Genomic DNA, 15911 nt, shown 5'->3' on the forward strand with positions numbered 1-15911 from the left:
TTCACTAATTTCCCAAGTCATTACTGATTTCATTTTTGTTTCAACTAACTCCCACGTACATCTATACATTTAACTCTAATTTTTACTGAGAACAGAATGAAAAGTGTTGTCTCAGGGTTTTATCTACAAAATTTTTTGTATTAGTAGTACACAGTTTGTTATTAAATAATATTACTGGATTGGTTTTGCCCATCTCAAGCACTAAGGAATACACACAAATCTAATACTGAAGTGAAGTGAATAACAGAGTTACTTTTAAGATGTGAAGTGTTGCACACATTCCATATATATCAACTACATTTTTGCTGTTCCATCTCTGGGACTCCCAGAACTGTCTTCTAATGGTTTTAAGGAATACTACATGGTTTAATCTTCAAATATTTTTATTAAAAACTTGATAGCTAAAATACTACTGACTTTTAACCATAAAGGGCCTTTCTAGAGATCAGATGAAAAGATTATTTTGTAGCTAAGACTTGGCTTATTTAGGGACAGAGTAGAAGCTCTGTTACTAAGGCAATCTGGGTAGCTGTGCTGGTGGTCAGCGACTTCCATAGCCAGTTCTTGGACTAAAGACACATGTTCTCATCCCAACACAGGGGATTATATACTAACAGGGCTGAAACTCACCTTTATTACACTCTTTAGCTTGTCCCTAGATTAGTGACACAGATGTAGGCATAGGGGCTAGTCTGGGCCAACCCAGAAAATGACAGCCTTCCTAAGCCTAAGTCCTCCTTCTTTCGCAGACACTGACATTATATTTATTTATTCTTCAATACTATGTTGGCCATGGATGGCTAGACAGGCTTATTCCTATGATGGGCTAAATTATCATGTACTTCTGTGCTCTGGGGAACTGATCCTTGACCTTCTTAATTGACCAGCTTATTTTTGTTATTCTTCTTTTATGTTATTAGAGTTTGTTTTCACACAGATCACCTAAACTATCCAGCAGACAAAGTTCAAGCACTGACAATATAAATAAGTAAATGGAACATGTGGTGCCGAGAAGCCGATACTGTAATTCTCTGACAAAATAATCAGCAAGCCTGAAGGAAACCTACCCTCTTATCAAATCCTCTTGATCCCTGGGGAGTTACAGATGCATTGGTAACATAAAAACAAATTAGAACTAACTCAGGAAGGAAAAACAGAGATTATTATTAACATTTAGAAGAAGCAAAAGATACACCAACTATCTAGTCAGTAAGAGATGAGATGGAAACAGTCTGAACTTATTTTGTGGACATAAACACAAAGTTCGGTATTTCATTAAAGACATGAAAGAGAAGTACAGACAATCTTTGGAATGAAAATAAAGTATAATTTAGAGGAGACCATATTGTAAGAGGTTTGTAGTTTGGCTGTGCCTCAAAGTCCCCAAGCACTCCAGGAACCACAGATGCCTTTGGTGGACTTTCAGCCCTGTCTGCTCTGGACATTTGTAAATCTATTTTCTAAATATGCACTGTCTACAATTGCCTCTGCAGTGGAGTTAGCTTTTCTGATGTTACCATTCACAGAAGACAATTCAGAAGCTATAGCCACTTTAAATATATACCTGCTAGCTGACTTAGCAGTGTTAGCTGAAAAAAGCTTTACATCTGCGCTTTAACAACAGAGTGGCTTCTTACCTGCTCTAATGCATTAAGTGTTTTAATTCCAGCTAGATACATATGTGAAGGTGGATGCAGTGGCCTCAGTCAGGAATGAGCTGCATTACACACCGTGCACAGGAGGGTTTCAGTTTTGGTTTCAAGAATCTAACCCCTCACTCCTGCAAAGGTCTCTGCAGAGGCCAAGGTGTAGGAGTGATGCTTAGCATTGAGATGGATATGAAAAACACAGGAAAGGATAACTGGAGCAGTGATAACACCACCCAGTTACAGAGGCTAAATACTGTGTACATCGCTGGCTTCAGATTCACTTAAAAGACTTATGAAGAGAGCTCCCTCTTCTCTGATTATTTCTATGTTTTAGTGGGGACTCTGGCTTTACTTCTGTAAATGTTGTTTATTATTTTATTTGCTTTGCTTTTTTTCCAAATCCTTGCTTCTGCTTTTTTCAATTTATATAAACATCCATAAGTTTCCACTGTTGTTTTGTATGATAGACACAGTAAAAATAATGACCAATGATTTCTCTTGCACAAATCCACGGTCAAGTTTCTCACTTGAATTTTGGTAACTTAAAGAGATTGTAATGGAGATACAGTTTCCTATTATGTTAATTAAAAAGACATTTAGCTTATAAAGAGAAAATTTAACTTCTCATTCATCTGTGAGGTTGATCATATTTGTCATAAGTTGCTATTTAATGATAGTGCGATACTGATGATCCTTGAGGAGGGACTAGGGTGGGGAGAGAAATTGTAGGAATACTCTTATGCCTCAGACAGCATCTAATTCTTTTAAATTATTGCTGCTTCCCTTCCTTACAAGACTGTAAATTAATTTTATAGCTTATAGGTTTGTGGTGAAAAGGGTTGAAAACATAACCATGGCCACAGATGGAAATAGAATTAGAAACCCTTTCATGGGAAGAGACTCTTGCACCTCCATCATTCAATTTGCATGGTAGGAATCCAAAATGCTTTCAAACAACGAGGGACTAAAATATATGGATTTCCTGGATTCAAAATACAAATCACAGCTGATTATGGAAGAATAGAGTGAATGGGATCATTTTGTGTTGCTGCCTATAGAAGCAATGCCTAAAAGTATTCATTTTATTTTTTTTAAACTGTTAATGTAACTGCTCTCAAGCATTAACACAAGCACTTTTTTACACTCTCTCAATATCTGCCACCTTTATGGACTTGCTTCAAAGAATACGCTACCTGAAAGGTGCTACATGTGGCATTGACAGGCAGCTATTCAGAGCATGGCAGACAGCCAGTAAATCTCTCAGTAGAGTTTTCTATCCTTCCAGCCATATCTTACAGAATCTACAATTTCTGCCTTCACAGTATACTTTAATGTCAGAGTTTATGTTCTCTTTAAACTTTTATGTGTGAATGTGACAAAAAAGATACACATTCTGTTGTTAATTGAGTTTTCTGTCCTGTCAGAGCTCAAGAGGACAAATCCCAGCATGTGTTAACAAGTCTCTCACAGTCTTCCCAAGTAGTCTGAGTGCAAAACAGGTTTTTTCTTCTCTAGGAGGGGAAAAAAAAAAATAGATTTTTTTTTTTAATTTTATTTTTTTTTTTACAAACAAGGTCTTTGGGTCATTCATACTACCAGCAGTTTGTTCAAAATCTGTGAAAAACCTTCATAGCTGAAATGAAATTTTCAGGTTTTTCCAGAGTATAAGCTGATAGGAAAAAACATATAACCTTTGCCTACTTCATATACATTCATTTTTTTCAGCTGTTCAAATGTTTTTGTCAGTGAACCAACTCTTCTAAGAGAAGCTGCTACAACGACTGCATTAAATACATGAGTAAAGCTTCTGTGTGCATGTTAAAACTTGCAATAGGCCACAGCCAGTACTACCTGTTCTGCCAAAGGGTCAGTCTAGCCTAGAAATTTCCTACATCAGCAGACATACATGAACATCCAAGGAAGAGTAAGAGAAGGGCAAGCACATATCATACCTACTCTATGAATATTTACGTTATGACCACATGAATTAATCTCATTAAATCTCATTAAACACTTACAAGTCACAAGTTAACACCAATTTTGCCCTCAGATGCCATGGTGGAACCTGTCTTCAAACACTGATCTCTGCCCCTGCCTATGTCTGTGGGATGGCTCAGATTGACTGGATGCACCCAGTTTTAGAGGATCTAAATCTTCATCACATGACTTCATATTTAAAACTCAGGAATGCAAATCTAATATCATATAAATATGAAAGCATCTGAAACAGAAATGGTGAATTTAAATGTGGTGTGTAGGCCATGGAAAAGTTTGAGCTGCAGCTGTTTCCGAGTCTCATATACAATCTGTAACTGCTTAATTCTGGGTTGACCTTAAAACACATGGTATCGTAGTCCCTGTTCTTCCTCCAATGTAATTTTATGTAAAATAGTACTAGGATGTGACAAAATATTAATTTCTGAGTACCTCTTGTTTTCCACAATGTTTTCCAATTGATGTTCTGAACTCCAAACAGAATCTGTTTGTTTTCCCTCATCTCAGATATAGATAGCATTAGTAAATATTTTTCTTATGCAAACTCAAATTCATTACAGTGAGATCCAGATTTGCTAATCCTCTACCTCCTTTGCTGCTTCAGGGACACAAAGCATTGTGCGTATTTTCCGGCTGGCCAGAGCCAAGGGTACGTGGGGTTACTAAAACATCTCACTCAGGCAGCCTGTACAGGGCCAGCCAGCAGACACTGGAAATGCACACACCCCACGTGTCCCACACCCTAACCAGATTTTAACTCAGTGGGATTTGTTTTGCCTTCACTGTAGGAAATGCAACACCCTTAGGAGTGCTGGGAAGGTCTATGGGTGAGCTTCTGCCTGGCAGCCACAGCCTGGGTCCCACAATGGAGTGTGGCCAGGCTGGGCTGAGCTGGGCTGGGCCGGGCTGGGCCAGGGGGAGTGTGGGGCACAGGCCTCGGGCAGCGGGGGTGCCAGGGCCCTGCCATGCAACAGGGCCCTGCCAGTGGCAATCCTTTTTCTTTCAGGAAAATGGGTTTAGTTGAAGGACAGAGTTGATAATCTATCTGTCTTCAGGGTTGGCTACGGAGTTTTAGCAGATCCTGATTGTGTGTACATTAAATATGACCTCTCCTAAGTGTTTTTATACATAAACGCTAAAGGTGATGGACTGGAAATCCTTATAAAACTAAAGACATTAATTGTCTTAATAACTGTATCAATTGCAGTGTAGACCGAACTAAGCCAAATTTTAATGCCTCTTCCTTCTCTTGTTAGAAGATACAGAAAGTTTCATGTGTTGGGTCAATTTTACATTGCAGAAGCACAAAAGATTTTCAGGGAAGATGAAAATCAAACAGAATGAGAGCTCCTACTACTTATAGCAGGCCTTTAAGAAAAAAAGAAACGCACACAAAAAAAAAAACCCAAACCAACAACAAAACAACAGTGAAAACCCCAATCAGCTGACTAAGTCCATATTTTCCTTTGGCAGACTTTTTGGCAGAGGGTAGGATAGTCTAACCAACAACCTGTCATCATCTAAGTTACATTCAGGTGCTACCTCTTGAAATGGTACAGATTCTTTAGCAGGCCCATTCATTTTCTGATTTAATCATTGGTGTGTTGCGGTATGGCAGCAGGTTTCAACAGCTTTTCCATGTAACAGTGACCTGGGAAATCTGGACATGCTGTATTCAGTTCTTAATTGCCAAGCATGTTGTCCTGAAACAGCTACAGAGTCCTGGTGAGTCCTTTCCAGAGATGAAATCGTTTCCAGCAAGTTTTTATTCTGAGATTTCTGAAGTAAAATGTTAAACCAAATATTCACAACAAAATAAATATCTCTCTGTCTGGCATGAAAAGCAGAAATGGTCCCAAGGTAATATGCAACAACTCTCAGTAACAGTAAATAGAGTTACAGCTTCCTTTTGTCAGTTTTATCTTCAACGGTGATTTAATTTTGTTTTGTCATTTTCAGCACTGTTCAGTGTTTTGATTCTGAGATTACTGGATTTAGATAAAATGTGGTTTGAATGAAGGAAAGGTTTTCAATGGTGTATTTTTAGAAGAATCAGGCTTTGCAGAAGAGGGAATTCTGCTTGGGGAAGGGATTGACAGACTTCTCCAGGGTTTCCCAGCAAGTCACTGGCAGGACAAGAAAAAGGATCTTAGCCTCCTGGGGCTGCGCCTGCTGTTCTGTCCAGCAGCCTCCATGGCTGCTTTTTGTAAGTAACAGTCACAAAAAGCAGGGCCAGGAAAATGCCTTCATCGTAAACCAATAGGCAAGATGTATTCAAATGCTTCCAGCAATTGTTGAACAGTTGATTCACAGTCATCCCTCAAAACACTGAGCATGAAGAGCAGCAACTCTTTTCATTCCTGCACCGCATATCTGCACAGCGCAGGCATTAGGCAGAGAAGGAGCTGCCTAATTAGGAGGGCTTGTCCTGGTTTTAATGCAGCTTAAGAACAGCTGTTTTAAGTTGCATTATTGGCCTGTGGATGCCACTAAAGATGCTTCCTCACCTTCAAAATGGGTCTGTTCTGTCGCCTTTAGCAAATCAATAAATCTACTTAAATAAGATGGAAATACTCTGATTTGGGAAGTGCCTTGTGAAGGGTGTGCCAGCAAGTTACCGGCTGCCTGCTGTTACGTCCTAATCTGAAAGCAGTCATCACCATTTAAAATGACATATTGCACTATTTGTAGCATTTTCTAAAAGGCTGCTCAGCCAGGTGCAACTCTGATCTCACAGGGGCAGGAGCTGCAGCTGCAAATGGATGGAAACCCAGAATATTGTAGTGCCAATGAGAGACGACCACCAGATGGGAAATTTAGCACGAAATCTCAGTGCCATTATGAATCTCTCCCTCTGCATTTCCAAGTGAAAAAGAATGCTTCAATGCTGAAAATTATGACAAATTAAACAATTATTGTGAACTGCAGATAGCTGGCTCAGATATACCTGAGGTTCTGAAATTACAGATGGCAAATTTAATAAAACATTGTGACATACCCTTGCTGCAGATAGGAGGCGAGCAGGGAAAAGTGCACAGAACCTCTGTCAATGTCTTCCAATGATATTGGGAAACCCAAATAAAGTCAGAGAGGGAATTAATATACTGAACCTTGTCAATGCACTCTGTTCAGAATAACACAATCTACTGCTTCTGCCATCAGCTGTTTAGTAATAAAAATTAACCAGCAAATTTTTAAGGTCTGTCCTCAAAGCACAAGAGTTGTACATAAGCATACAGCTACTGTATTAGATTAGATCACTGGAATGTTTTTAATGAGCACTTCTTCATGTGTGAGGCATGCTGTCCTGCAGACAAGTTGGGTAGGGGGGAGGAAGCTGTTGGAAATTACCTGTATTTACAGTCTGTCTTTTTGAGGAATGATGCACAAAATTTTCCCAGAATGACAGCTTCCTAAAACTTATTGGTGATATTAGGCAAATTTGATCAACACCAAAAACCATATGTAACGTATACTGACAGGTGATAAAATTCATGCTACCACATGGGAAGACAACCAACAGAATGTAGCACTTTTTCCATAAGGTTTCTTTTGCATGTTTGCATGCAAATATTTCAAGCCATGTGGAATTATATAGAAATATGCCAGGGAAGATTTTTGTCTTCATATCTTGTAGGACAGTCACACAGGTAAATGTTCTCAACTTTTATTATTATTATCTATTATTATTTTATTATCTGCTGTAGTAATACAATAATTTTTAGAATTATAACTCTTTGGATAAGATCTTAGTTTCCTGTATTAAGATCTCAGTGTGATAGCAATATTGAGGGTAGAAAGTACTGGCTTTATCCTTGGCCAAAGGGGTGGAATGAGGATACCTAACCAAATTTTCTTTTGGTGTGTCTTCCAAGGATTCTTCTGACTTGGTCTGGAAATACCCAAGTTTGCTGAAGCTAATTCAGTAAATATATGTTATATAGATTAAATATTCAGTGATTAAATACATGGTTCCTGGTCTTAGAGCTGCATCGTTTGAGTAACAGCGTATTGAGTACTGACCTCAGTACTCAAAACTCAGTCCAGGTTTCCTTATTGTGCCATAGGCTTCCTTTGTCAGGGCTGACTTTGGATTTCTGGTACCAAAAGAACAATGTAGGAATTGACAGGATTTCCAGAAGTACCAGACCTTAATTCAAGCTTAACCTGATGAAGGCCAACTCTGAAGGTACAAGCTGTGGATTGAGTTGAGGGAGGTTCTGGCTGCAGAACAGATTTCTCTATGACTTTGAAACTAGCCTCTCTTTTGCATGAAGAGCATATCTGTAAAGTGGACATAAAAGTGTGGTGTTGGAAGGAAAAGAAATTGTAAGTTTTGAAAGTAATTGTAAATATTGAAAGAAATAACTTGATAAGTAGGAAATCAAAAAGTACAATTTCTAAAATCTGGCATCATTTTCTAAGCTAGTGGGAATACGATATAATTATTTTCTTTTGGATAGTAGATGTTTCTAGAAAAATATAGAGAAAGAAATGGAAAAATTGCAACTGTGTACCTGACTAATCAGCCTTTCCTAAAAAAAAAAAGGTGATTTTTCATTGAAATTATTTTATCACCTTCATATTCAAATTATAGAAACTAAATACATTATTTGGAATAAACAGAAAAAAAATTTCATATCCCTAGTTAGCCTTGCAGATTTCATCAAAGTCATGTAATATACATGGCTGAACCACAATGAGACAATGCAATGATGATATTTAAAAATATTATTTTTATATATTATGAGAAGTTTAAATAAATGTAGTGGTTTATTTTTTATAGAAAACTTTTAATTATTTGTATTTTTAAAATATGCTTCTCAGAACCATTCCAATGAAGCAAGCAAGAAGCATTAGCACAGCAAAATAATGTTGCAGTCTAATACAGCGTGAGTAGTGCCTACTCCTTGCTAGTAAGTCTTATTTGCATGGTAAATACTAATGTTCCACAAACTTAGTTACAAGTGTGTGCCATGACAGTGAATAAGTAGTAATGAAAATTACAGATCTCAAGAAAACGTCTGCAGGCACAACAGCCCTGCAGCAAAATTAAGAACACAATATGCCTATCTTATTGCTCCACATCATTGTACAGTTAGATGATTGATGGACACAGTAACCTAAGAGAGCTGAGGTATGAAATCAGCATTTTGTTCCACAAACAGCATGTACACGTGCATACAGGAAAGACTGTGCATAAAGTTGGGTTGAAAGTATTCTGTCAAAACTGATTTCTCAGTAACCAGTAAACTTTTAAATTAAACTGATATTTTTTACAAAATATTCCTATTTTCCACAGATTCTAAAAATTAAAAACAGTATATTAAAAATGCCTCTATTAAGGTCATAGATATTGCCTTCCCAAGGTAACAAGCCTCAGAGTATTTTATGCCAACATATTTCTGACAGAAGCCAAAAGGTCATTACCAAACAGTGGTGATAAAAGGAGATATAATAGGGCTAAAATGAATAGCTGCTTGTTAATCTGTTTCCACGTACTTCTAGACCTATTCTCAAATAACTGGAGCTTCATTTTATCCCAAAAGCACAGAATCTAGAAATTCTTTTGAACACAAAATATTCTTGAGATGTCTATTAATACCAAATGATGTTAAGTCTTGTCAAGTTTTATAGTCAACTTCACAATTAATTTGGAGATATAGCAGTTAATTTGTCAGTTAACTGATATTCCCACTCTAGTTTCTCTAAACTATTTTACTTAATAGCCTCTCTTCATTTTTCTAACACAAGCAGTCTCAGACCTTTGGCTGTCTTTGGGTGAGACATTCTCCAAGCTATTCATTTTTCCATATGGCTTGTTGCATTGCTTATATAACCCATTATTTTACTTCCCCCATGGCCCATAACTGCTTTTTGAGAAGTGTTAAACAAAGTTTTGCAGGTTCATTTAGGAAAATGAAAAAAAAACAAAAAAGGAAGGCAGAAAGTCTCTGAAGACAACCAATTTCTTCAGCATATGGATGAGAAGTAAAAGCCAAGATAAGCTTTTGAATGAGACGGGTCAGTAGTATATAAAGCAAATCTGTGTACTTAAAATCTTTAACTTTGTCAAAGGACAGGACAAGTAATAATGTTATACAGTGTTTTGAACATCAGCTAGTTCCAGGAACTAAGGAATGTAGGAGATAGGCTTGAAAGGGCTGGGTCAAATGTGAGAAACTGCAGGGACTCTCTGCAGTCATTCAGGAGCTCAGACCTTTCAGATCCAAATTTTCAGGTGGAGAAGAGTCAGACAGGTCCTCCTGCATATCCAAGCATAGTCAATGCAGATGCCAGAAAAAAAAGCAGCCAAAGCAGAAAACGGGTGGCCTGGCATTGTTTTAACAGCAGGCTGAGAAATTACTATAGCACCTACTAAAACATTTGGTTTTCCTGGCTTCAAAATAGTCAGTACTGCACAGCAAGGGCTACATTCAGGCACCACAAAAGTGAGTGCAATGTTTGAATGATGTGTTCCAGCCTTAATGATAATTGTTCAATTTCTGTGCCCTAGCCAAAGACTGCAGGAGGTTATCCTGTCCTCTAAACTTGCTTGATTTCCCTATGACAATGTACCTAAGAAAGTAGTCTGCAATCACTAGCAAAGGTCAATAGGCATCAGCACTTCAGCTTCCGAACCTTAAGATGTTATGCCATTTTGGGCCTTTATTACTACTATTTATCTATCTTACTTATTATCTGCATCAATTTTATTTAAGACCAAGACTCTGAATGACACACTACCACTTCAGAATGGCATATTTTTTCTTCTAAAAAAGGTCAGGTGGACTGAATATCAAAGAATTTGGCTTTCTTCTTCACATGATTTACATTAAAAATAATTAGAAAGGGCAGTTCTAGATTGTTAGGAGACAGCTCCTTTCCAGGTACAATCAAATTGCAAGTGCATGGTTGAAAATAATAAAATGGCAAATAGTTGATGAATCTTTTTGTCTCTGTTTGGTACTCTGTAAATCCTTCTGGAATTCTTCCCTTTCCTAGTCTAGTTTGATTCGCTTTTTTTAATTTTCTGCCTGTGGATTCTGATTGTCTGTCTATTTGCTACTAACCACCCTGCCCACACATATAAACAGGGTCTACTTACCAAGATCAAAAGGAATAGACATTTATCTATCACAAAGAAGCATACCTCCTTGGAGTTTTGTCAAACTACACTGATTTACATCAGCCCATAGTACAACCTAGAGCTTTCCTTTTTAGCGATAAAATAGATACATTCAAACTCACTTTTTTACAGCTGCTGGATTCTCCTGTATTTAATGAAGAGTAGAAATCTTACCATTTTAAAAAAAAATTTAATTTAAAATAAAGCTGATCTGTTTTATAGGTCTCAAAACTATTAAATACTTTTACTGTTCTCAGTTTTGAAATTAAAATCACTATCACAGATAATTAAATGCAAATCATCTGATAACACAACTATGTAATCCATCTTAAAAATCAATGAATAAAATATAACCAAAAGTAACCCTGAACACTCATAAGTTAAATCAGGAAAAGGCCTGAATATGGCATTTATTTCCACCAAAAAAAAAAATTACCTGTGTGTATATATATTATTATAAAACTTTGAACTATAAAATACAACTGTGCTCCAAACCAATTTCTACCAATTGTCTTTGGCAAGTTGGTGAAATGAGAAGATTGCTGTCTGTCTTATGGCCTGATAAAGTGTTTTTCCTGTTCTCAGAAAAGTCTTGAATTCAACAGGATGGCTTATAGCTTCCTGCATGCAGAAAGGCTCGTCAGAGAGAGGTCATAGGCAGCTGTGAAAAACATGTCTCAAAATTCCCCTTCTTTACTGCAAATAAACTCTAAGAAATATTTTAATTGTTAATATAAAGTATGCAGGTGTACATATAACATACATACCCATATTTTATGTACATATACATAACCTTCCTAAGTAAAAACAAAGTGTTGAACTCTCAGCCTCTCTTTGAGGGGTGGATTCTTGAATGAGGGGTTTATTGCACAAAGGAGACAAACCTCATTGTCTTCAAGCTGTCATCTTCTCTGCAGTTTCACCCTGAAGGTCTGTGACCTGAGCTAGGGTAAGACATGAAAATGATATTAAGTTGATCAAGGAGGATCAAACTGAGGCAGTTCTGGACGTGCAGAGAAGCAGAAAACACAGCTGCCTGAGACAGTTTCTTGGTTGAGATTGTAGGTACTAGGTGAGAGCTTGGTGGGAGTTCTGAGGTTTGTACTGAGACAATTTAAACTCAAAAATCTTTTTGTGCACATGCAGCTAGGACCTTTCATGACTCTGCAGCACTAAGACTAAATCTTCATATGTCTATAAGCAAAATTTATGCAGGTATTATGGATATTTCACAATCCTAGCATAATGTACAGTAGCCAAATGAAAACTAGATTTTTTTACATAAAGTGAATAAAAATTATCTGAAAATGCCAATTAGATTAAAATACAACTTTTAGTTATGAATGGATGCATACTTCTGCAAATATTGCATATACTTATGAAACTATTACATAAAATATATATTAATGTTACAGTTTATGTAACATTAAATTAATCCAAATTTTAAAAATAAAGTATTGAAATGACTGCTTTTGATATGGCTGAAAAATCCTATTTTCTTTGTATGGAAATGGATTACTTTAACAGATAATATATTTCATTTCAGACTTATCGTCTTAAGTTTTTTTATATAGAGTTATACATTATGATTAACTACATCATGTTAAACATTATTGGTTATTTCATGATAAAATGCATACACATATATGTATTATATATAAATATATGTATGTGTATATATGTGTGCATGTATATATTGTAGATATTGTTATATATTATATATGTAAGATTATTGTATTTTATTAAAATGTAGTATATATTATGATATACAATATAAAGGTAGCATGCAATATACAAAATAATCTATAGTCTAGTTGTTTATTATAGCATATATATTATATTGTATTATTTTTATGTTTTTATGCTATATATTATGTAACTTACATGCTAATATAATAAGAAAAGTTTAAAAAAATATATTTAGTGCTTTAACATATATTTGGTTTCATTTAGTACTTAAATAGCACGGAAATTATGGCATTACCAATTAAAAAAACAAATATGACTTCTGAAAAATAGTCATTACAATGTTTTCTGGGAAAAAAATCTAGCACTGCTAATTAAAATAAAAATTCAAATACATTTTCCAAATTGTATATGATATAAAGTTGAAACAAGAAATTCAAACGTTAATGTATTTCGAAATGTCAAATTTTTGTTCTAAAATTTTAATTTTATTGTCCTTGCATATTATAAAACAATATTTTTTCTTTTACTCTTTCACCAAATATTCCAGATTCCAATTTCCACCCCCCCCCTTTTTTTGCAAGTTCTGACAGTGAAAAGTATTAGAACATGTGTTTGATGCACACCAAGAAAAAAAAAAACACCATACTTTATCTAGGTTGAAATAGGTTTTATAAATAGTGGAGAATGACCTGGAAGAGAATAGTTACTGTTAAATGTATTACTGCCAGTAATTAATACCACAACCCTTTGTTTCATCTCTATGGTGCAACAGTGTCTCCTGGTGGCCAACTAGTAGTTAACGTCAGGCAACTGTTTATTCAAAAAGTATTCGAATCCATTTCAGTTGATATATGTGAAGGTACTTTCATAATAAAGCTAAGACTCTTGTATAAATTGTTGCCCCGGGAGGTAGTTTTACTGAAAATTCATTCAAGTGCTTTACACACCTGAAATTAAATAAGCACTTGCATACTTGGGAAGTAAATAGCTGCTTTTGGAAAAAATGATTAATAAAAGCAAAATCCCTGTGCCTGCAGTCTCACCTCTCCTTGCTTATGACCCAAATACTCTTCTCTGCCCCCGGCCAAGGATGTGCTGATTAGATGAATTTTAAAAAACAACAACAACAACAAATCAAACAACAACAACAGCAAAACAAAAAAAATCAAACCCCAAACTCAGGCTGAGTCTTAAAACATTCTTCATGTGCATTCACTAGGTGTGCTGCCAGCAGTTAATGGGAAATTTCAGCCCTTTGTGAAAACTAATGTTTTCTAAATCATGCTAATTCCTTCCATTTCATTTTCTTCACTACACACAAAAAGATAAGAGAATAGATGTCTCCCTATCTTCAAATTCAGTTTGAGACATTTTACTTAATGAAATGTATATTTGTGTATACATTCCTCACTGGGGATGGCATCTAAATTTGCACTGTGGAACTCAACAGCAGAGCTTTATACCCTTACATTCTACTCATTGATGTCTAGCAGCTGTGTACTGTCTAAGTAATTTCCTATTTATACTTAGCTTAAATTGTAAACAATATAAGGTTCTAAGCCTTATATAGAAAGATTGAAATAGTATGAAAATACTGTGGACTAGATAATATTACTTGTAAATATGTCTGATTGGCAAAGTGCAGAGTTGAATGAACTTAGAAAATCTTTCTTCCATGGCAGGGTTACAGACCGAAATGAGGTTTTATTTAACTTTAAATTATTTTGCTATGCAAGAAGAATGCACCAATAAAATACCTAAATATGTATATGGAGGTGGGTAAAATAAAAATCTAGGAATCTTCTAGCGTCACTGAAGAATATTGTACTGGACAGGTAAAGAAAGATGTGGTCCTTCAGAATTACAGAGAAGCATAGATTTTTGACATCTGTGGTTAGGAGGGATGAACTAATTTTCCAGGAGTGTGCTTCTCTATCGTTTTTTCTTTTTCAGTGACTGAATATATAGATAAAGTTATTATACCCTGTTCTACAACTGCAAGCAGATGGAGACATCCTTGTAGCAGAAGCCCCAAAGCAGACAGAGAACAACATTCAACCAAGTATTACTCAGCTTAAGTCAGGTTTGTTGAATGGACACACTAGAAAGTATTGTCAAGGCACAGGAATAACACACATTCTGAACTTGCTGAATATAGTGAAAGGTGGCAATTGTGTTTGTTCTAGGAACTGTTATGCAGTAAAAAACTTTTACTCTCAGCAGGTAATATTGCATACTTTTTTATTAATCATAAATGAATTTGACACTTACACATTTAAAGTCATTTGAGTGATTTTAATTTTTATATCTTTCCTCAACTAAAGCTGCTGTTCCTAGTATATCTGAGTTCACTGCAAGTGAGTTCCCATGTATAAACCCTTATATAAATTCATAAAAGGTTAATAAACATTGAACTAAAACTGAAGCTTTGCATAGGCTAATGAATATAAGGATGACATACTAACTCAGTTTCATTTGAATTTCAGACCTGCAGTATTTTGAGATATTCTTGTACCAAAACTCTGGTAGACTTCACACAGGACCTCCACATGGAAGATCCAGATGCTGGAAAGCACAAATTTTGGGATGCTGAAATCATGAGTTGTTGTTTTTATATTGGTCCCATTTCTACCAGGGTTGTGATTACAAGGACACATTTGTGTTTTTATTAAAAGCTTTGTATGAGCTGTTACATCTCTGAATATTGAGGTGCTTTGTAAATAAAGAAGGAGGTGTCAGTGTCTGCGTGTTTAAATTCAAACAAATTCGTCTCTAAAAAGTAAGCCTTGTAATGTTTTTGGCAACACATCTTCTGTACAACTCCTTTCCCCCTTGCTTGCATGAGAGATTATTCTCTTTTTATAGGTGGATTGAAGACCCTGTAAAGTGAAGTGATGTGAAATAACTGTGGCCAAGGTAACATAACTTGTTGATAGAGCAGAGAAGATTATGCAGCCTCCAATGCAATTTTTACAATCAGAATGAGTTACTGTAGTAAGAGCCATTTAGCTGCTCTGATGCAGACAAGTGGAATGATAGAGCCCTTCTTATCGATATATACCAGCCATTAAATGACTCTCAGAGGGGGCTTATGGTATTCTTTCTCACCTCAGCAGCAGCTTTTACCATGAGGGAAATACTGAGAAGAATGATTGGCTAGATTTTCCTAACTCCATCACTGCCTGTAGAATGATTGCTGAAATTCAAAAAACATTATTAGTTTACAGATGGTGTAAGATAGATTGTCACAAAAATGGTAGAAGAACAAAACTTTCACTCGCATGACTGGCTCATTTCTAATTTGGATGTTAGGAAACCACTTGACAGTACTGATCAAAAACTGTTGCTGCACAGTAGATAGGCATTATCAGTTACTCCATTAATTTTACTTGCAAACAGGTGTCCTGGTTTTGTCTGGGATAGGGTTAACTTTCCTCCTAGTAGCTGGT

The sequence above is a fragment of the Phalacrocorax carbo genome, chromosome 2 (genome assembly GCF_963921805.1).
Source record: "Phalacrocorax carbo chromosome 2, bPhaCar2.1, whole genome shotgun sequence".
Lineage (NCBI taxonomy): Eukaryota > Metazoa > Chordata > Aves > Suliformes > Phalacrocoracidae > Phalacrocorax > Phalacrocorax carbo.